We start from the raw sequence: 22,973 nt of genomic DNA, 5'->3' as shown, positions 1-22,973 counted from the left end.
GTTCTGTAGCCATCTCATCCCTAGGGAACTCTTGATGCACTGAACACAGTATCCAGCCATATCAGTCATCATCATCATCATTCAAAATTCATGTTTCTTTGTCTCGAATCGTGATCGGGTTCATTCTGGAGCTGTCATTGCTCCCAATTCGTTATCATCTCATTCTTGATTTCACATGTTATCTGTTCACAATAGCAAGATCTTCCAAAAAACATTATCATACATAAATCAAAGTCATCTTCGAAAATTCCTATTTCAAAATCGTTCATTCATAAAGTCATAAAACAAAATCCTGTCAACTTATCAGTATGTTTTTCAATTTTCTAGCCAGTATCTGTTCTGAAGCGAGTATCTCCTCACCGAGTTCTATTTGAGTGTGCCAGCTGTTCTCATTCTTGTGCCTTTTTGGGGCACCGCGCACATATACATTTTTGTTTTCCACAGTCAAAACACTTTTCCGTTTTGAGGTATTCGTCTTTTTGTTCCTCTTTCAGTCCGTACATGTATCTTTGTTTCCTCTTCTTCTATCATCATTTGTCAAAGGCTGATCTGTTGGATAAGTCAAGTTACCTGAATGCATAGCAAACCCTTGCTTAGCATGTCCCATCAACTGCAGTGTGGACTCCGATTTCTGTAACAAGCAGTAATCTCGAATCTCTTTGGGCAGTCCACAACAAAATCGCTCAATTTACTACTTAAAACTATTTTTTTTAAAGGATGAAGCAAGTAGAAAACATCCCAAAATCTCCCGCAATAAGTATCCAGAGTATCTGCCTTCACCATCCTAAGATGATTCCAAGCGGTAATCACGTACGTTCATACTCTTGAGTGAGCCACAAGGAAATAAAAAGTCTCTTGAATTTTAGCCACTTTGTCGGTGCTTCTTTTCATAACAGAAGAGTGGACCACCATGTCCATGCATTTCCTTTCAAATAGGATGCTGCCCTTCTAATCTTGGATAACTAATTCAAAATGGGAATTCCTAAAATGAATCTGTTATATGTACTCTCTCATGTGTGCATTGTTTGAGTGCACGTTTGAAAGATGAAATGACTGCAGCATTTCGCTCTTGTTAACCTGAGAGGTGATGTGGATATGATAGTAACAAGATTTAGTTAATCAAGACATCCGTGAGAGATCGGTGAGATCTGGATATGATTGCTAAATAAGTTATAGCAGATCGTGATTCTCATCTAAGATCTTGATGGGGATAGTGATGTGAATGTGAGTGTTTGGTAATTGTCATCTTTGTGCAAGCGCTAGATATGTGTTTTCTAGTGCATCGGTACTTAGAGTCAATGTCTATTGAACTAGTTTCTAGCTTATGTTGGTTTTGCAGGAATCGAGAGCGATTACAATCTTTCAAGAGGGAGGTATTTCACAAAGTGATGACGTGGCATGGCCAATTGGGCACACTTTGAACAAAGGGAGGTCCAAATCCTAGTGAAAGATGCAGATAAAGTTATAACAACTTGCTACCCACGAAAATTTGAGCACTCTAACAGATTTCAGCCAAGGAGAACTTGTGTGGGCGTCCCCCAAGCAACAAATATCAAACGAAGCTTCTCCCGCACTAAAAATCACAGTACGAAGCAGACAGAGCCGTTCTCGGTTACAGGTATGATGAATTTCGGCCACTAGGCTTATGAAATCAAGCATCTTTATGCATCAGAAAAGTATTTGGGGCATGAAAAGTGAATTATGTTTCGGGTCCACGTGCTTCTCACAGTTTAGAAATAAATAAAAATCTCCTTCAAGGGGGACCAGCCCATCTTTTGGTCCCTAGTGCTGTGTCGATTTTCTACATTGTTTTTCCCAATTTTATGTCTTGTAGAATTCTGCATAAAATAGAAAATTAGCTTTAAAGTATTAAGTACATGCTTCCGTTTCTGTGGCAGTGGTATCAGAGCAAGGTCCTCTCATTTCCTTTCTTAAGGAGAGACGGTCCTTGGCAGAAAAATACCTGTCATGGCAAGACAAGCAGAAGAGCTTGAGCGGCTCAGGCAACAGATGGCAGAATCGCAAGTTGCTCTTGCTCAATCAGAAGTACAAAAAGCCCTTAAGACCCTTGAAAAAGGGAAAGCAAAGGTGGTGGAAGAACCACCTCAGAACGCCCAATACCAACTCACAAAATACCCCAAATTGGGGCTCCAACAAAGCCTCAAAGGCCCTGCAATAGGAACCTCCGGACAGCACGAAGAAGAAAAAATCCCTTCGCCGAATTACTCACCAAATTACTCTTTTATAAAGAATCTGGATAATATCATTCCTGATGAGGAATGTGAGTTGCCCCCAGACGAGGTTATAGATCAATGACCAAAAGAGGAAAAGCAAGACAAGGGATCGTAGGAAGAGTCGGCACACAATTCCAATGGACAAGGATTCCAAAGCCATCTCCGAGAAGTGGTCCCAACATCACAAGAAGAAGAGGAAGACGTTCAAAGCTGGAGATGAAGATGTTAAATTCACATGTTATTATAGAAAAAGGATTGATACGAAGGCTCTCGCTTTTCTTCGGAAACTCAAGGTGACCTTTGCAGAAGGTAATTTCTTAGAGCCCTCAAACCTACACCGTGTTAGCATGTAGCAACTAGTGGCTTACCACAAACACAAACCCAAACGACTGGGAGGAGTTCAAAAAGGAGTTCTACACTCAGTTTCTTCCCCGACTTTGCCGATGATATGAAGAAAGAATGGAATTGGCTCTCCCAAAGAGAGAATGAAGTTGGGTTCGACTATGACAACAAATTCTGAGAGATCCTCCTTTAAAGTTATCTCCCTTTATGAAAGTTTCTGATGAAGAGAAGATACACAAGTTTGAAGCTGGACTCCAGCAAGTACTTCCAGCTGGCATACCCACAGTACTTGTTCTGGTTCGGGACACCCACACCCACCCGAAGGTCATTCTGTGGAGTATTCAGCCCTCCCGAATCAAAGCTTCATTTGTCGACAGATGGGCTATCTTGCGAAGGCATGTCCACGGAGGAGGCCCCGACCTTCACCTCAGACTCAGCCCCAGCCTCCTAAGGTTGGCCAGCACCAGTAGACGGAGTGACAGGGTACTCAGGCAGACTCACCCTCCGCGCCTAGGGCCCAGGCAGAGGAGGGCTAGTAGCAAGTCCGTGGTCGCCGTCGACAAGGGCTTCCACGTCAGCCTGGCCCTTCGGGTGGTCGCCAGGCTCCAAGCCAACAGCAGTGGACTCCCACAAAAAACTGTTTCGACCCTCTTCAACAGGGCAAGGCCCCAGCTCCACCCTCCTCCTAAGCCATACCTCCGCATGAGTCCTCCTCCGCCCCTCCCCCGGCCTCCATCCTCTTCCCACACCCCCCCCCCCCCCCCCATCCCCACCCACTAGCCCTCCTGCTTCCACATCTCCTCCCACTCCTACCCCACAACCAGCCCATGGGGCAAGCCCTTCCTCAGCTACTAGGAGATCTCTTGGTAGCGCTTTTGCCACGAGTCGCTTGGCAAGAGGGATAGCCTTTCTTGCGAACCCCCCTTTTGATGCAGACGTCTCCCTTTGCAGCAATTCCCTGACGAGCTTCGACATTCAACGTAGGTGGGACTTCTTTGCCTACGACTTCGCACACGGTTTCTCGGCGACTCTTCACCAGACTTTGAGGTAGCTTGTTTCAAAGTTCATGTACTGTTCCTTGCAGCTAGAGGGATAGAGGCCATGAACACAGCGGTTGGCGTCTATTTTCCCTTATGTGGCAAGGACCAGTCTAAGTGGACTTTGGACTCGGTGATGGATTGGTTGCAGGCACAGGCCCTCGAGTTCTCTCACCACATGGGAGACCTCGGTGTTACAGATCCAGTACAAACTTTGTGGCCGTTGGCCAAGTTCTCAGTGACACCTCCAGACTCGGAACGATGTACACACATTGTGGTACACTTCTTTGCTAACACGTAGAGCCCACCATGCTATGTATACATATATGAGGACTCTTAGCAACAGGCCATTGCGGGCAGCGGTATTATTGTGCCCGCTACGCATCCCTAAGAGGATCTTGTTGGACTCATAGCTCAGAGAGCAAGTGATGGCTCTTTGAACAGAGGGCTTGGACACATAGGACTCCCCTGTTGACAAAGCTGCCTCTGGACTTGCTCAACTTAATCGCTTCTTTCTCCAAAAGTCTACGGCTCCCCTGGCTGCAGTGAGGGAGGAGAAGCAGCGTCTCTAACGGGGCATTGCTTCCTTGCAGAGGATGCAGGAGCAACACCCAGACAGTCTTTGGTTGGAGGACCAGTTGCAGCAGGCTCGCCAGGAGCTAACCAGCATAGAGGAGAGGTGCCATGAGTTTGCCTTCCATCGACAGGCGTCTCAGTGGACCCAGGTGGGTGACAGAGTGACTGAGGCGTTCTTTGGGACAATCATAATGCGCACACCAATGTCAGCCAGTTGAAGAGACCCGACGGGTCAGTTGCTTCAGAGCCAGAGGATATGCATGCAGTTTCACGGACTTTTACCGTGACCTGTTGTCAGCAGAGCTGTCACCAAGAGGTGTATTTTTCCTATTGCCTTTCGTAAATAAGTACAAGATATTTTTATTTTTACTTGTTTTCCCCGGAACCCTTGAAAAGGTGCAAGTGGACATTGCATGGCCAGTGAGAAACGGCTGCGACCGAACAGGTTTCTCGCATCGAGAGTCTAGGTCGGTCAGTCTGGGACTGGTTGGGCCAGTTAGCATTGAATTCTGATGAGTATGGAAGCCTGTGCGCGCCAAATGAAATCTGGGCCACTCGGAAAGTCACTTACAACTTTATAAGTTTGTGGGAACTAGAGAATTAACTCAAAGGGGCAAACTGGACACTTGGCGGTTGTAGAGCCATCTGCAGGACACCTCAGCTGGAGGGGGCGCCAATTTGAGGGAGAAGGTTGATTTTACACTAGAAGTGAATTACAATGTGTGTGTGAGTAGTCGGTGCAAGTCTACATCTTTAATGGAAAGCTTGCCTTCTCCTCTGTCTCATATAGCATGATGACTTGCTCTCGTGCATCTCTCTCTCCCACTAGTTAGGCTACTCAGATGAATATGTACAGTGTAACAAACTGTTGACGTATCAAAGCCTAAAGAAGGGAGCCAACTTACAGATGTGGCCGAGGGGCCTAAACTGTCACAAAGTGATGACGTGGCTGCCGAGAGCAAAAACCCTAACCCTAATTTCTGCCAAAAACCCTAACTGCTGAAACCCTAATTCTAGAAACCCTGACCCTAAAACCTGCAAACCTTAATTCTAGAAACCCTAACCCTAAAACTATAGAAACCCTAACCCTAACCCTAAGGGCAACAGGGAGATTTCCGAAAATTGCGCTCGCTAATGACATGACAGGCTGTACGGATTTCCATGATTTACACTGACAGCTTTTTGGCTTTGCTTTTGGACCAGATGCTTTTGAGTTTGAAGGCTTTTCACTGTAATTGCTTTTTAGGCCAAGGGCCTTTAAATATGAGGTTAGGGCTCATTCCCTGAAATGCTTCCGGGAGAAGATGCAAAGTCTGGAGTACCGGCTTGTACTGTGTTGATGCAATATAAAGAAATACCGAAAGGGACGCTAAGGTTTGGGGCCAATACTCTCTGGGGTGGAATTCCGCCACTCCGTGTTGCGTGTCGTCTCTCTCTCTCTCAATTCAGTTATTATTGAAGTGCTAAGAGTCTGTTTCAGTCTGTTCTTTTCTATTGGCACGTGGTGTCCGTCTTGTGACATACAATTTTGGGGGTTTATGCGCGTTTGTCAAGGCAAGAGCCTTCTGAACAGGAACCGGATTAGCTAAATGCTAATACCCCACAGGTACGCACAGTTCCATCGTGAAAGATTGCAAGTTTGGAGAGTTTTCTCGCGTGAAAACTCGTCCAATTCACAGGGGAACTATCCCATTGCATGCGGGAGCCGCCCTTGGGACACGCGTAGGCGTGTTTGCTCCGCTAAAAATGATCCGAAACAGGGAATTACAACCTGCTGTGTTTTTCTGCAGGTTTAGGGTTTCGCACCTAAACTGCAAGGAATACCAAGGGAGCCTCGTGAGAGCCTTGGGATGTGTGTACAGGCTTTTGGGCACCCGACAGTGAAAAACACAGAATTACAGCACGCTGAATTGCTGTGACAGCTCACTAGAAGCTTCCAGATAGCGAGGGAATCTGCCCTAGACAGGTACTTTTGACCTGCAAGGGTTTTTGCACCGTTATTCTGCCAAAATCAGGTCAGAAACCTACCTTTTCAGCCCTCGCCAGGTTTGGACAGCTTTGTGAAATCTTGTACTAAGTGGTCGGATCGTCTACCATAAATTGAATAAAGAAATATCGAAAGGGGCACCAGTCTTTGGGGCCTACAGGGTGTCGATCTTGTGTGCGCAGTGACATTCTCGTCGTTGGACGCATCTGTGTTCTCTTTCCTTCTCAATGCTCTGTGCAAAGTTAACAGGTAATTGAAATGGTACCGCCCTCTACGTTGTACAGGCCGGTTATATGGTTCCATCGGCGGGATAGTCACTTTTTCTTCAAAAAGTGCAACGTGGATTGTTGTGGGTGAAAGCAACACAGAGCTTGTCGTTATGGCAGAGAAGAGAGACCAAGTATCTGAAGAGGGACCTTCCTCACATGGCACAAAGAAAGTTCCTTCAACTCTTCAAGAAGAGGACAGGTTGTTTAGAGCTCAACTGCGTTGCTGCATGGACATGTTTCAGCAGTTGGCTAGCAACCCAAGGATGCAGGAGTTCTTACAGGCTCCGACACAGGGTTTTCAACCTCCTACACAAGGCATGACTGAGCCGTTGCAGGAAAAGGAGATTTCCAATGCGCAAAGGACTCATGATGCCCGAGGGAAAGCCCATGTAGTTGAGCAACTAGCGGTGTCCAATGATCCAAAGCAACTTGCTTTAGCTGGATAGGAACCGTTTGTGAATGGTCAAGGGAGTAATGAACAAGCTATGCGTAAGACCCTTCCATTACCTATTACTTATCCTCGTTATTTTGAAGGTGGTTCAGTGTTTCAAGCTATGGTTGGACCTTCCACAACTTATATGCCAGGGAATTTGTTCGGGACAATGCAAACAGGCATGGGTAACCCTATGTACGCAAACATGGGTGTCCAACCAGGTTTTTCACGGTGCCTATGGCCAGTTTCGAGTGCCTGGAACATAGTTTGATATGGCTGGTTTTTCGCAGCCATATGCCCAAAATGCAGACATGACACGTAAAACGGGTGATGCGAGTGCTGGAATGAACAATCATGGAGCACCACTTTTATAGGCACCTGTTTATGATAACGTGGCTCCTTTGAGTCAGCCTAAGGATTACAAGGAAGGTGGGCAGGGAGTGAAGTTTGAAACTTTCAGAGGAGCTGAGGATCAATTGAAGGCTTTGACTTTCATACAACACTTCGATGCAGCTTATGTTGGAGGAAACTTCACAGGGTCTTCGAAGATACGCAAGGCTGCCACTTTCTTGAAAGGGAATGCGCTTCAATGGTGGACCGCATTGTTGAACCAGGGTCAAGCCCCAACAACGTGGGTCCAATTCAAACAGCTTTTTACACCTACATGGCTAACAAACATTTTTGAAGTGGATGTGATGACAGAATGGCACGAGTTGAATGCTAAACAATGTGCGAATCTCGAAGAGTACAATAAACAGTTTTGGGCCAGTCATCTCTTACAGGTTTGTGCCATTGTCAGAACAGATTGAGAAGGACTGTTGCGGATTGCCCAAGAAAATCAAGGACTACTGCACAAAGACTACTGTCATGAATATGTTCCAGTTGATTGAGAATACAAGAGTGGCTAGCAATCTATTGAAGGGAGATTCTGATGGATTTAATAGCCAGAAGAAAGGATCCCACGGCAGACAGTTTTCAGTCAAGGGCAATGTTGCAGCAAAGCCTTTTGTGCCTCCCACAAAGAAGCCCTCCAATGAAGAAGCTGACACGTCCAAGAAGCAGTCTAAACCTTCTTCGGGACGACAAAAAAGGCATTTTTCTAGCAAAACCTTTGAAGAAAGGAAAGCTCTTAGAGAGGCCAAAGAATGCTACATTTGTGAAGAGGAAGGACATTTTGCAAATGAATGCCCACAGAAGAAGTCACAGGATAAGGATGACAAGTCAAATCATAAAGCGAAGTAGCCAAAGCCAAGTGCAGGACTTGTTCCAGGTTTGGTTGGAGACCAACCAAACATAGATGCCATGGAACTGTGCAGAGCTTGGGGCAAAGTTAGAGACCAGACAGTGCTAGTTTTCTTTGATCTGGGAGCCCGTGCAAATTTCATATCACCAGAATTGGCATCAACGTTGGGCATTCGTGTAGAGGAGATGGGTATGACAAGGGAAGCAGGTTTGGCATGCCCAGGTCATTCAAAGCCTGTTACTCCCATTTTGGGGAAGTTCGTCTGCACATTCAGAGCTATGTGGATGCGGAAGAATTTCATATTATGCCACTTGAGGGGTGTGATGTGTAACTGGGTATCCCAAGGTGTTACAGGTTGCATGCTATGGTGGATACTTACAACAAAAAGCTTACCCTTGTACATAGAGGAAAGACTCGTGTCCTTGATGTAAAGCTTAGAGGCGAGTCTGTTCCAGTTGTTTCTGCTTCTGCTATTTCATCTGTAATAAAGAATCATCTTTCTGCATACTTGATCTTTGCAAAAGAAGTACCTGAAGTTGTATCTAATTTGTCTACCTTAGATAAAGACAAGTTAACTTTTTTGAGTGGTTTCAGTGATTGTTTTTCGGACTCTTTGCCAGAGGAGTTACCTCTTGAGAGACCTGGGGATCATACCATAGATCTTGTGCCAGGTTCTAGTCCACCGAATAGACCACCATAAAGGGTTAGTGCAGCCCAACAAAGAGAGATTATGAGACACGTCAACGAGCTTTTAGAGAAGGGGCTGATTCAGGCCGGTTCATCCCCTTTTTGTTCGCCTGTACTCCTAGTGCAAAAGATTGATGGTTCATGGCCATGTGTCACAAAGTGATGACGTGGCTGCCAGAGAACCCCTAATTGCAGAAACCCTAATTTCTACCAGAGAAACCCTAATTGCATAAACCCTAATTTCTGCCAAAAACCCTAATCTGCAGAAACCCTAATTCAGGAAACCCTAAAAGCTGACCTGGCTGGCTGCAGCGTGAAATTCAGAGAGGCTGCCACGTGGCAAGCTGTACGGATGTCCGTATTTTGCAGCGTTTTTTTGGCAGCTTTTTGGCTACGCAATTGGGAGTTAGAGAGAGAGAGAGAGAGAGAGAGAGAGAGAGAGAGAGAGAGAGAGAGAGAGGCTCTTGCTTTTGCTTTATTTTAGGGCTCAAGAGAGCTTGAAAGAGAGAAACTCTTTCTACTTTATTTTTCAAGCTTTTGATTTTCAGCTTTTGGGGCTCTGCTTTTGGCAACCCTTGTAACCTTTAAATACACGGGTAGGCCTCTCACAACTCAGAGCATCTGGACGCAGAGTCTGAGTGTGAGCGCCTGCGCGTACTCTTGTACTTTGAACTCGAATTAATACAAAAAGAAATACAGAAAGGAGCGCCCGTCTTTGGGGCCAATATCTCTAGGCACGAAACTCTGCCAGGCCAGTGTAAATCAATTGTGAACTGTGAACTGCTATGAAGCGGTTATTTGGTGTTGTCGCGGTAGATTCTTGACTTGGAGTGTCCAAGTCTGTTACAGTGTATCAAAGCACAGCCGATTTCTCTTCTACGGGAAATCCGTTCCCAATTTTCCGCGGCACCTATGGCTTCAGGCAAGGATCAGTCGACTCCCTCTGCATCCGGAGATGCGCAAAGGGATCACAACGAAGATTCCGGCAAGGAGTATGGCCCGCCTCGCCCTACTCAGGTGGAGCGTCAAGAGATGGAGTGTCGTCAATTGATCGGCAATGCAACAAAGATGATGCTCAATCTTGAGAAGGACCCAAAATTTGCAAAATGTATGAGCGAGACTTCTTTTCAAGAAGTGCACGAGCAGTGGCAGAAAACCACAACACCACCCCCGAGACCCGCTCTCAAGAAACCTTCTGCTCACAAGAAGTATTCAGAGAAGGAATTAGAAGAGGTGGTTGATGCACGGATTGCTCAGCTTTTTGACGCGCCAAACAAAGCTAAAAAGCACAGCAAAAAGCAGAAGAAAGGCTCTGACTTCCCGGGTTATTTGGGTCGTCAGTCGACATTTGAAAAGGCAAAGAAATAGAAGAAGCGTGTTCGATTTGAAGAGGCACCCAGTTCTTCTTCTTCTTCTTCTTCTTCTTCTTCTTCTTCTTCTGACAGTTCTTCTAGCTCATCTGACTCGAGCGACGAAGACCGCAAAGGCAAAAAGCGAAGCAAGAAACAACGATTCGGAAAGGACAAGAAAAAGGCAAAGAAGTCTAAATATCGCCCGGTGAGTGACAGTTCTACAGAGGACTCGTCTACAGACAGTTCAGACTTTGACGACAGCAACTTTTATGCAAAGAAGAAGAATTTTTATAAAGCCAACCAATATGACTTTCTGGAAGATAAAAGCAAGAAGGTCCGAGTTTAAGGAAGGTGGACAGTCAATTAAAGTTGACACGTTTTCAAGATATAGAGATGCTTCGAAGGCTTTGTCTTTTGTACAACAGTTTGACATCGCTTTCGTGGGAGGATGCTACTCAGAGTACTCTAAGATTCGGAGAGTTGCCTCTTACTTTAAGGGGAATGCTCGAACTTGGTGATCCACGCTTCTTTTAAACAAGACTGCGCCAGTTAAATGGCTGAAATTTAAAAAGCTTTTTATTTCTTCTTGGCTAACTCAAGAGTATGAACGCGATCTACGAGCTGCTTGGAACCATCTTCGGATGACCAAGAAAGATACAGTGGACGCTTATTGCGAGAGATTCTGGAGCCCTTTTCTACCCGCCTCTTCATTCAAGAAGATCTCGTTCAAAGAACAGATTGAGCAGTTTACCTTGGGTCTACCTACAGAGATCCGAGATCACTGCTTGAAACAGAAGTCAGCTTCTATTCAAGAGTTGATGAGTCATGCGAAACGGGGTTTTGCCATTCACTCTAGCAGTCTGACCTACCCCACCGATGAGGTCATGACACAACGAGCCGAACAGACTTCAGCAAATAGAAGTAGAAAGAGAAAGAGCAACCCAGAAAAGAAGGATGCACGACCCAAGCTTACTTCTAGGAGAGAGCTCGCTTCATCAGGGAGGGGAAGTGCTTTGGATGCGGGGAACATAGACATATCTCCGCGAAGTGCCCTAAAAAGGCACAGAAAGAACAGAATGACAAGGACGACGAAAGGCCTGAGAGTTCGAGAGCAACTGAGGAACGTGGATGAAAAGGCAAGATGAAAACAGGACTGGTTCCAGATTGTGTGGTTACCAATCCCAACACAATGGCACCAAACCTACCATGGGTTTAGGCTTCTTGCCCTTTTATCATCTGAGTCAACTGGTCTTTTCCTTTGTGGATAGTTGTTAGCAAAGTGACCAGGCTGCTCGCATATAAAGCATTTAGTTTCAGCCATTAGGACCTTCTTTTCCTCGAGCAACTTGCGCACAAAAGGCTTCCTTTTTTGTTTCTTTGCTTGCGCTCCAAAAGTCCCGGCTGAATCCTTATCTTTGGTGGCCTTTTCCGACCCCTGTGACCCTTCAGGAGCCATTTTCACAAAGGGCTTCTTTGTTGAATGCTTCCTTTGTTGCCCTCCTTTCTCGTTTCTCGGAAACCCACTGTCCTCTCCTTTCAACGGGGCAAGACTAATGTTAGCAACTTCCATGAGCTGGGTGAGGGTAGCCACTCAGTTCTTGGTACAGTAATCCCGAAGCCCTTTAGGCAGCTCTGTCAATGGCACAAATCTGTAGGAGGTCACTGAGAGCAACGCTTTACAAAACCTCCGATTGTACTTGTAACAAACTGCTGACGTGTCAAGGCCTAAAGAATGGAGCCAACTTACAGATGTGGCCGGGGAGCCTAAACCCTAAGAAGAACAAGCAACAAGTGAAGTGTCACAAAGTGATGACGTGGTTGCCCGAGAGCAGAAACCCTAATTCTGCCCGAAACCCTAATTCTGCTGAAACCCTAACCCTAAAATCAGAAACCCTAATTCTGTCCAAAACCCTAACCCTAAAACCAGAAACCCTAACTTCTGAAACCCTAATGCTGGAAACCCTAACCCTAAAACCTGCAAACCCTAATTCTGAAAACCCTAACCCTAAAACCTGCAAACCCTAATTTCTGCCAAAAACCCTAACCCTAACCCTAAGGCAGTAGACAAATTCTGAAAATTGCGCTGACATGATGACATGGCAGGATGACGTGGCAGGCTGTACGGATTTCTACGTTTTGCGCTGGCTGATGACGTGGCAGGCTGTACGGATTTCCGTAAATTGCGCTGGCAGCTTTTTGGCTTTGCTTTTGAACCAGAAGCTTTTGAGTTTTAAAGGCTTTTTACTATAACTGCTTTTCAGGCCAAGGGCTTTTAAATATGAGGCTAGGGCTCATTCGCTGGCATGCTTCAGTACGAAGGTGCAGAGTCTGGAGTACCGGCTTGTACTGTGTTGATGCAATATAAAGAAATACCGAAAGGGGCGCCAAGGTTTGGGGCCAATACTCTCTGGGGTGGAATTCCGCCACTCCGTGTCGCGTGTCGTCTCTCTCCATTTCAGTTCAGTTGTTATTTGAAGTGCTTAAAGTTGTTCAGTCTGTTCTTTTCTATTGGCACATGATGCCGGCCTTGTGACAGTACTCCAGCAAGCTCTTGCATGTAGCCGAAGTAAGTTGGTGCCAATCTGTCATGACATTGTTGGCTTCAAATTCATTTGACAGCCAAGCAGATGCAAACATTTGCTTGAAGTAGACCCAAGTGGCGGGTGCCTGTCCTTGCATTAACAATGTTGTCCACCATGTAAGCGCATTGTCCTTTAAGAAAGTGGCAGATTTCCTGACCTTAGAGGCCTCTGTAAAATTCCCTCCTGCATAAGCTGTATCAAACTGCTAGAGGAAAGTGAGAACCTTTGCTTTATCCTCGAAGCCACTAAAAGTGCTGAACTTTACAGTTGCACACCTTCTTTGTAAGCTTTCGGCTTTTCCAGTGCCCCCAAGTTGTCATAAGGAATGCTCTGCAACATGGGCACTGTAGTAGGCATCATAGGCACATCTTGGCCATTAACATTTTGCGTCAGAGGTGCCATATCTGGTTGCTGTCCAAAAAAACCAGCCATACCAAAATGACCTTGTGGTACCCCAAACTGGCCCTGGTTGCTCTAAAAACCTTGCTGCATACCGATGCTACCATACATGGGGTTTGGCATCATGCCTTGCATGCCCCCAAACAATGTTCCTGGCATGTACGGCTGACTTCCAGGCGCATAACCAGCCATACTCTGGAACACAGATCCACCCCCGAAATACCCAGGATGTATCGTGGGTGGTGGAAAAACTAGATGCATTGCCTGGTAACCAGTTCCCTGTCCATTCAAGACAACATGCGGGCTCTGAAAGGTGGCAGGCTGAATTGGCATACCCTGTGAAATAGGCGTTCTAACCACCTGTTCAAGGATGGGAGGAACCTATTTTGGAGCCCCCGACTCCGCAACATGCAAGTGTTCCCTATCCTACTGAGACGCATGAAGTACTTGAGCTTGAGCCTCAACAAGCTCTGTTCACTATGTAGGTTGCCTATTTTGTTGTGCCACTGGTGGTGCTTGCAAGAACTCCATAAACCTTGGGTTCTGCACCAGCTGCAAAAACACATTCACCGCGGCAACTAACTGAGTCCTGAACGCATCATCCTCAAGTTGCCCAATCATAAAGCCCTGTACTACTGTAGGGACATTCACGTCAACAGGAGGTACAAACTGACGTGGCCGTGAAGTCTCGCTAGTTTCAAACACCATAGCAGTTTCCTGTCCGTTCTTCGAAGAGGAACCCTCTTCCATAATGCCCTTCCCTTTGTCGGCCATAGTGTAATCCCACGTTCCTGTACTCTGTGTCTTTACCCAAAACAACCGAGGCTCACTTCTTGAGGAAAAAGTGATTGATGTCCCGGCAACGGAACCTTGAAACCGGCTCGTAGGGCGGTAGGCTTTGGCTTTCACCCAAAATTCTACTTTAGACACACACAGAGAGAACGAGCAAAGGAAACCTGCGACGGGAATTAACACTTAAGCACACACACGGCTCAGAAGCTAGAATGCTCCGAGCAGACGCCGACAACCTGTAGGCCCCAAAATTGGCGCCCCTTTCGGTATTTCTTTATATGTTAACAAAGGGAATAAAATCTGTGATTTCCTACAAGTTGTCCCACATAATCCGGGTTGAAATCCACCTGTTCTGGCCCGATTTCGGAAGCATATCTGTACTAGGACGCTTCATAGACAGTATCCCCACGCAATAGATGACTTTCCCGACACATACGGACCCTGTGCAAAACCTGGCAAGAATCTGCAGTATACTGAATTCTCTGTTTTTTGCCTCGAAAATGCGTCAGATCACCTCTACAGCGGTAACATCGCGTCCCCGGACCAAGGTGGTACCAAACGTACTATACGTGGTGTATATGTACGTATTGTACATTGTTCAGTACATGAAAAAAATTGAGGTACGTAAAAATACGTACTCTTGTAAAAAAACTCCATTTACCAAACTTTCTGGGACATTTTTTATAAAAAACAAGAAAGGGCAGTAACTTTTAGAGACATTTAAAGACATGTTTTACAAGACAACCACATTCTGTGTAACTACTGCAAGAGACTTCAAAGTTTAGACGACATTGATGATTGAATAGGCATATTAAAGCTCAAATGAGAATTAGTTTGGGCGTCCATAAGTCAGCAAAAATGCATCAAAAACCCTCAGCCACACTTATCTTCCAAAAAGAAAAATTTTTAAAAGTGCCTTGTACGGATCGATCTATACCGTACAGATTGTACACGACGTCTGTACGGTACGGAACGGATCCGTACGTACGTTTTGATCCTACCTTGCCCCGAACCTCCCGGGGGTATTAGGGACCGTTTAGAGCCGAAACCCTAAACCTGCAAAAATACACAGCAGGCTGTAATTCCTTGTTTTGGGCTCCGTTTCGCATGCCAGTCGCATCCATAGCAAGTCCTCGAGCTCCCGCACCTGTAGGGCTACTTGCCCTTTGAATCGGACGAGATTTCTCACGTGAAACCTCTCTGAATTCACCTATACCTGCAGGGGATTAGCAACTAGCTAATCCAATAACTGTGCAAGAGGCTCTTGCCTCGGCAATCGCGCATGAACCCACACAACTATACATCAATCAAATGAAGAGCCCTCTTGTGGGGCATCACATAACTGCACGTAGGGGAGAGAGAGAGAGAGCAGTGTGTAGTGTGCAGGTAGGTCATCACTCCTAGCGCCACATTGTACATTGAGTGGAAAGCAAGCACTCCATAGCTCTTAACCTGTGAGACAGTATGAAAAATGAGGCCTCCCAGCTTAATATTCAGCGCTACCTCTTCATTGCATAAGGAAAGTACACTGAAATGCGCCACTTGGCACAATTACAAGCAATTTCCCGTTTCGGGGTTGCCGCCTAAAAATCTCCCGACGGGTTGCCACTTGTCATTCCGAAGGTAATGACACGAACACATTTCATGGCCCAAAATAGCAGTTACCTAAATTTTCGGGGATGCTTCCGTTGGGCTCCCACTGGTCATCTGACCATCTATCCTCATTGGAACCGCATCCAAAAGTGCAATGTGGCCTACTTTCCTTTGGTGATCCCACCTTGACTTTATGCCTTTATTGAGTTCACTTCCCAGTATCCACCAGCTTGCTAAGTGCGACGTGGGTACCTACATGATCTTGAACTGAGCCTAGACATCCTCTTACTATACGAATTCCAATGCCGACCCACTTCCCGTCTACGGGTGAAACTACCATTCACATTGGTCATACAATGTACGACTATTTGCAACTTCAAAAAGAGGGTCTCAAGAAAAAAACAAAAAACATTGGAAAGAAACCAACAATTGAGGTTAGTAGTTGCCACGTCCTGGTGACAGGGTATGTCACAAACCGGTGACGTGGCGTGGCCATTGGGCAGCAGATGCACATCCACACACCCCGACTGGCAGCAACCCACGAAGATAGGGCTGACATGGCAATGTACGGTCCTTCGTGATTTGCGGCGGAAAATCCGTTGACAAGGCTGACGTGGCTGGCTTGTACGGATCCCGCTTTTCACGCTGCAGATTATACGGACACTGCTTTTGCGCAAGAAATCTTACGCAAGCTTAAAATAGAAGCTTTTTGGACATTGCTTTATTTTTAAGCTTATTTTTAAAAGATGGCAGCTTTTGGGGCTCTGTTTTTGGCATCCCTTGTAATCAATAAATAGGTGGGTAGGGCTCCCACTCTGCAGAGCATCTCGACGCAGAGTCTGAGAGTGAGACCCCTCCCACTCCCTCGAGCACAGATTAATACAAAAAGAAATACCGAAAGGGGCGCCAATCTTTGGGGCCAATATCTCTAGGCACGAAACTCCGTCGGGCCGTGTCGAATCAATTATGAACTGTGAACTGTTTTGAAGTGAATCTCTGATGTGTCGCGGTAGAATCTTGACTTGGGAGTGTCCAAGTTTATTACAAGGGATGCCCCAAAAGCAGAGCCACAAAAGCTTCCAACTCAAAAGCGAAAGTCCCAGCAGTCGTTAAACTCAAAAATCTGTCCGAAACGCAAGTAGAGCAAATTAAAAAAATCTGTACTGCTGCCACGTCACCCTATCAGCGCATTATATAGAAATCCGTATTATTGCCACGTGGCACCTGTTAACGCAAAATCCAGATGCTATCATATAGTCTGCCACATCATCATCTATCAGCGTCATTTGTAGACAATCAGTACTGTTTGTTCACGTCAGCAGATTGTCGTGTGTGTGTCCGGGTAGCATGGCCACGTCATCATTTTGTGACAGGGGGGGCTTCTACTCATTGTTTCAGGTGGTTTGTTAAACTCTGCCATGGTCTGTTCTCAACCCATTGTCTACGGTTTGGGCTTAAGGAGGGGTTTGTTGGGTTCCAAGCCCTGGTCTAGTTAAAGTGTCTAAGCCATGTGGGAACATGCCTTGTGGCATGCAGAAAACTCCACTTCTTTTCTGGAGTTTGAATGTTAAAAGTGTGGTCACCTTTAGTCTATATATATACCATGTAAAGGATGATCAAATAATAATAAGAAAGAGAAAGCGTGTGGTTCTATTTGTGTCAAAGTCTGATCTCTACTCTCTCTCGTTTCCCTTTTCTGCTACACGCTCCTCCACACTATGGATCCCCATCGTCTTCATCCTCCCTAGCCGCTGCACCTTACGCCAACTTCATCGAGCCCTTCGATAGAAAGTGGGTTAGATGGCTCAACCATCACCCCTTGCCTAGCGACTTCACCTTCCTACTCTTCAAGCACTTGTCCTACTACCAAATCCTCATATAAAGAAGAAAGGAATCCTCCCATACCGCATTACCCTGCATCTCCTCATTTGTAGACCTAGATACTTCCCCTTGGTTTCCATCCCCAGCATAGCCATTTGTACTTCTCTCCACTCCTCACACACATCTATTACATCTTTATCCACATACAAGAGATTATTCTCTTCATACCTCGAATGGAAAATATCAGTTTCCCAGGTCGTAACCGCATCTAGAGAGCTGCTATAGCTTAATTCCACCTCCTCTTCTGTCTCGGGATCTGAAATTTCTTCTACCTCCACCGCTTCAACCTCATCTACAAACCTTACTTTCTGATCTCTAGTACAACCAAAGCCAAAAATAGCCTGACGAACCATACCACAGCTTGACCATACATCCTTCACCTCAATTGAAGCCACTTGTACTTCTTCAACAGCCGGACCCTCTCTAACCGGCATCCTGGGCATAGAAACAACTTCATCTCTCTACAACCAAAGAATCCTCCGCTCGTCTTGTACAGGCAGACTCTCTTGAATCGGCTTTACCTTTGTTTCCACCACATCACCCGGCCTTGGCACCACCGAACTTGGCCAACCCTGCTTCACTTGATACTTCTTACCAATCTTTTTGGTTCGGCCTCTTGCCAAATTTACCGCTTCCGCATAAGACTAAGGCCCATCTACCTGTACTTTAGCTCGAACATCCTCATGCAGGCAATCCATAAATTTGCTCAACTTCAAAAAATCAACATTTTCTAGAACAATTACCTTGACAAGTTGTCCCCAAAGAGCCTCAAACTCCCATTCAAACTCACAAAAATCGCCATCCAAGCTTTGCTTCAAACAGTCCAGTTTGTGCCTTATCTCTTCTAGCTGCTATCCAACCCATATTTGCTCTGAAAGGCCACTTCCAAGGTCACCAATCTAGCTTTTCTTCATCACATTACAAGTCGTACCATACCTTCACTCTACCACGAAGCAGAAGCGAAAAAACTTGAACCGCTCCTTCAGCCCTCCACAAACTGCTCTCTAGCAAAAACAATCCGTAATCATGTAGCCACATTTTCGCCTCTTCAACCCCAGTGAAAACTATGAGAGTGCATGTGTGCGAAAGCATGAGAGAAGAGAGAGAGAGAGAGAAGACAAAACGCTAGATGTGAGAGGAGGGGGCTAATCAGGCCCCCATGACCACCATCAACCACAAGCCCTGTAGGCAGTAATACAACGTATCTTAAATGAGTACCCCCCTGGCTCCATATATAGGTGCCCATATTTGCTCCGAAAGGCCACTTCCAAGGTCACCCAATCAAGCTTTTCTTCATCACAATACCCGTCGTACCATACCTTCACTCTACCACGAAGCAGAAGCGAAAAAACTTGAACCGCTCCTGCAACCCTCCACAAACTGCTCTCTAGTAAAAACAATCTGTAATCATGTAGCCACATTTTCGCCTCTTCAACCCCAGTGAAAACTATGAGAGTGCGCGTGCGCGAAAGCGTGAGAGAGAGAGAGAGAGAGAGAGAGAGAGAGAGAGAGAGAGAGAGAGAGAGAGAGAGAGAGAGAGAGAGAGAGAGAAAACGCTAGATGTGAGAGGAGGGGCCTAATCAGCCCCCCCATGACCACCATCAACCACAAGACCTGTAACACGACGTATCTTCAATGAATACCCCCCTGGCTCCATATATAGATGCCCAAGGGGAGGTAGGGCAGATGCATAAAAAAAGCCCTAGACCTGTGCGTGAAGCAGCAGAGTGGTGTAAATCTAACACCCCTCTCAACACCGGATGCTGAACAAACCGCATGAAGCTGAAGATGTGAGGCAAATGATGAAGATGTCTGCTACGATGTCCACTGAAGGACAATACTCTAGCAAACTCCACGAATGTAGCAGCAGTCTGGGGTGTCCGGATCACCGAGAGATCTCCATGGTAAAGTGCAGTCACGAGCAGTGTAGTAAACTGCTGTAGTCCACCGATACAGGGTGAAAATATTGCGTAAAAGGTCCCGAACTGAGTGTGAAAACAACTCCCTTGTCGTAAAAGAAGTGACAATAGACCTGCAAGTGTCCTGCCCAATAGGATCTGTGGTGTCTGTAGTCAGACCGTCTGGAGAAAATGGGGAAGCCAAGGAATCGTCATGAGAATGACCGGAAGCCTGTCAATGCATTAACCTGTAACTGAGTGTGGCGAGGTGGCTAAGCTGTGAAAAACTCCAGGAAGGCCAGATGTAGCGTACCATAAACGTCCTCCGAAACAAGGAAAGCCAGACTAAACAATCTGCACTGTAGAAACTACCGTAAGCTGCATCAATCACCGAGAGATCGCATGGACAACCACCGGATGGTGTCCTATTAGTAGGTAGGGTAATCCAAGATGAGGGGAAAGCCAGACTCAACAGTCTGCACTGTGAAGGGCCTCTGAGAAGAGGTGTGGTCAAACCTGTAGAAGAAGGGAAGATAGACTGAGCAGTCTGCGCTGTGAATAATCTCTGAGAAGAGGAAAGGCCACCAATCTATCTGCGCCGTCTTGCCTGTAACTTTTGCCTCCAATCCTCCGGTGTTAACCAAAACAAAATCTACGCCAACAACGCCACCAAACCAGATCTCGGTGTGGCTATCAATGTGAATGAAGTGGCCTACTGCCAAGGTCGGGGGATAAGTCTGTTGTAAGGTTACCGAGGGTGAGGATCAGGAGTGTAGAAGAGCAACTGCAATGCCATCCAAGCCAAGCTCCGGGTGACTCCGAGTGTAGTCGCGAGATGCCTGATCTCCCACATCTTGCGGGTAAACTCTCCAAGAGAGTCCAAAGCACTGAAGTCCCACTCCAGCCTGTAGACCCAAGCAATGAACCTTTCCAAGAAGAGATCCAAGATCCTCTCTCTAAGTCCATGTAGATGCTCCTGTGTAAGCAAGTAATCTGACATGTCGAGGTCAAGTGGTAAGAGTCTGTCCACCCAAGATGGCGGTGTCTTCTCTAGGAATATCGGAATCCCATATGCCATGAGCATGGCCATATCTCGTGTAAACTCCTCTAATCATTAATGAGTGCATAGGTGTGTCCATAGCAAACCACAAGTCACCGCCCCCCCTAGAGTGCATAATCGCCGAATGATGGCTGGAATCAATGGAGTTCCCAAGGATAGTAGGCCTGTAGATGATCAAGCCGATGTCAAAAAGACCATCTACTGCAGCAATCACTCAGAGACCGCACGGATGGTGTCCTCTCTCTCTCTCTCTCTCTCTCTCTCTCTCTCTCTCTCTCTCTCTCTCTCTCTCTCTCTCTCTCTCTCTCTCTCTCTCTCATACGACAGCCCGAGAGGCACCCACACGCATTCAACCGGCACCACACACAGAGGAGACGAGCAAAGAAGAAAGGGGGGGAAGGGGGAAGATGGCACCGCAAAAACCGGTGATGGTAGCTTCAATACCATTCATCTACCACACTTGGGTGATAGAATGGTCATACCATTTTCCTCGTTTTATTAGAGCACACAAACACACACACCCAAGAAGAAGAGAATTTTAATGTCGTTGTGTGTTACTCCAAGGTAAGCATAAGAATCCACATACTCCATAGTCTCCTATCCATATGAGAGAGAGAGAGAGAGAGAGAGAGAGAGAGAGAGAGAGAGAGAGAGAGAAGCTTCACATTAAGGTAATCAGCTCGCTATACGATGCAGAAGCCAGTAAACTTCCATAAAATGAAGGACACTATGTCCCATGTCTTGACATCACCAAAGAGAAAAAAGGATATGATAGCTTATGGTAGTGCTCCTTGCCATATGCCACTCACAGACAAAATTACAAGCCATCGACATGAATTGTCAAGACTCAACACGCAATGTAGATAAGAGTGACGAATACAGGTAACAGAGAAACAGAAAGGCTAGAAGTCCATGCTACATTGCAAAGGATCAAGACATAAACAGGAAGTCAAAACACAGTATTGAAGCTACCCAAACTTGGTCCCATAAAAATAATATTAAGAAACACCAGTAATGCATAAGGAAATAGTCGTAACAACATACCTCACAAAAATTGGAAAATGAAATAAGCCATCTTCCACTTGTCATGCTTTTGTAAAGACCATGCACTTGATGCATTTGAAGTTCTGCTCATGCTAATTGTACTGGTAACATCCCAGTCAGAACATGGTCAGAGGCTCATAAATGGTGCGGGCATACCTGCTGCTGTGAAGACGAGCAGGAGAGAACGCGCAGGAAAGAGTCACCAGGCGGCAACGAGCAGGAGAGAGTCGCTGTGGAGAGCAGAACTGCGTTTCTCAAAATGATTAACGGACCGCCATTGCATTCATCATGATTCACGAGTCGGACTCCCGCCGCCTCGGGCGGTGGTGCGGCAGCAAGAAAACAAAAACTCACTATATTTTTTATTTCGAGCCAGGCTATGGTCACACGAAGCTTAGTTTTAAGTAAGATCGCTCGACCTCCTCTAACTGGTGCAGCTTTTGACCCGCTAAATACATGGTTACAAAACTATGCATTTTCTATGCCCGCGAGCTTAATGTTTCACTCTCTTTTCTGAGCCTTCGTCTTCCTCTCTCTACCCGTTGTAGCCGGTGCAGGCTCTCTGCATATGTCAAAAGTTGTCAAGGCTTAGTGACAACTAAGCCCCGCGTGATCACACCCTTATCTTTTGAAAACCTATCAAAGGTTGAAGGGCACTTTCACACATAAAATATCAAGGATACCATATAAAATATCTTAGTGTAGTTTAGAAAGGGGAAAAAATGCATAAAGTACTCAAGTGGAACCGAGCAAGGCCTAAAAGATGTTAAAATGGAAACATATTCATTGGTTATAACTCCAATTCAATCTTAGAGAGTCCATTGGTCCTCTTATTCCCTAAATAAGTAGTAGCGCAAACTCAATGGATATTTAGTGTAACTTGTGTAGTACTATTTTCCATTTTGAAATTGAAATCCCAAGCTATTAGAATATCACATGTCCAGGTTCTCTTCGCTTGTTGTCATCACTCCGAGAGCTTCTTCTTACAAAATCCATGAATCTTATCAGGTGGTAACTACCACAACCACTTGAAGCAGAACATTCCAACACCGCCCTTATATTCACCTGCAATGTCTAGTGGAGCACAATGGATATTGTAATGAAAGAGTAGATTGCCAAAAACCTTCGAGCCATCCCATAGCATCTGCTACAGTTGCAAGAAACAGTTTGCAACTTGTCTCGAATGTACCCTTGTCCATACCCACATCTCCACCATTGCATGAAGCTACCTCCATCAAAGATAATAAAGGTGCTCATCTACATCGGACCTAACCAAATTGCAGAACTTGTGTGTGTGTGTGTGTGTGTGTGTGTGTGTGTTTAAATCTTAACAAATAAGACATAATTGAATTTTAACTGTGTGTAAATGGAATCTTCTGTTGATGTTACTTCAAAGGGCTTGATATGGTAAACTTAGGAATGGTGCACCCCCGCCTTGTATAAATGCTGCTCCTGACCTTGGACTGATTAGGTCGCCTCAGTGGTTTACTGTAGGCTATATCGATTCTTGTAATTTGTTTATAAGCAGCTGCAGGTTCATATAGTTACGAGCTTGACTTGTTAT

General features: G+C 45.8%; 1 protein-coding gene across 4 annotated transcripts in view; it reads right to left on the bottom strand.

The window, feature by feature from the left end:
* Positions 1 to 21,890, bottom strand: part of LOC147452387 (uncharacterized) — a 43,581-nt gene extending 21,691 nt beyond the window's left edge. For 3 of the 4 annotated variants that reach the window (XM_086518102.1, XM_086518101.1, XM_086518104.1), the window contains exon 1: positions 21,410 to 21,890. The gene's annotated coding sequence lies outside the window, so the exon portion shown is untranslated. The remainder of the gene's footprint in view (positions 1 to 21,409) is intronic. The other variant, XM_086518103.1, reaches the window with a different exon arrangement.
* Between the last annotated feature and the right edge of the window lie 1,083 nt (positions 21,891 to 22,973).

This window comes from Adiantum capillus-veneris, chromosome 8, assembly GCF_014529385.1.
Source record: "Adiantum capillus-veneris isolate H3 chromosome 8, ASM1452938v2, whole genome shotgun sequence".
Classification (NCBI taxonomy): domain Eukaryota; kingdom Viridiplantae; phylum Streptophyta; class Polypodiopsida; order Polypodiales; family Pteridaceae; genus Adiantum; species Adiantum capillus-veneris.
This window is presented reverse-complemented; position numbering and strand designations above follow the sequence as displayed.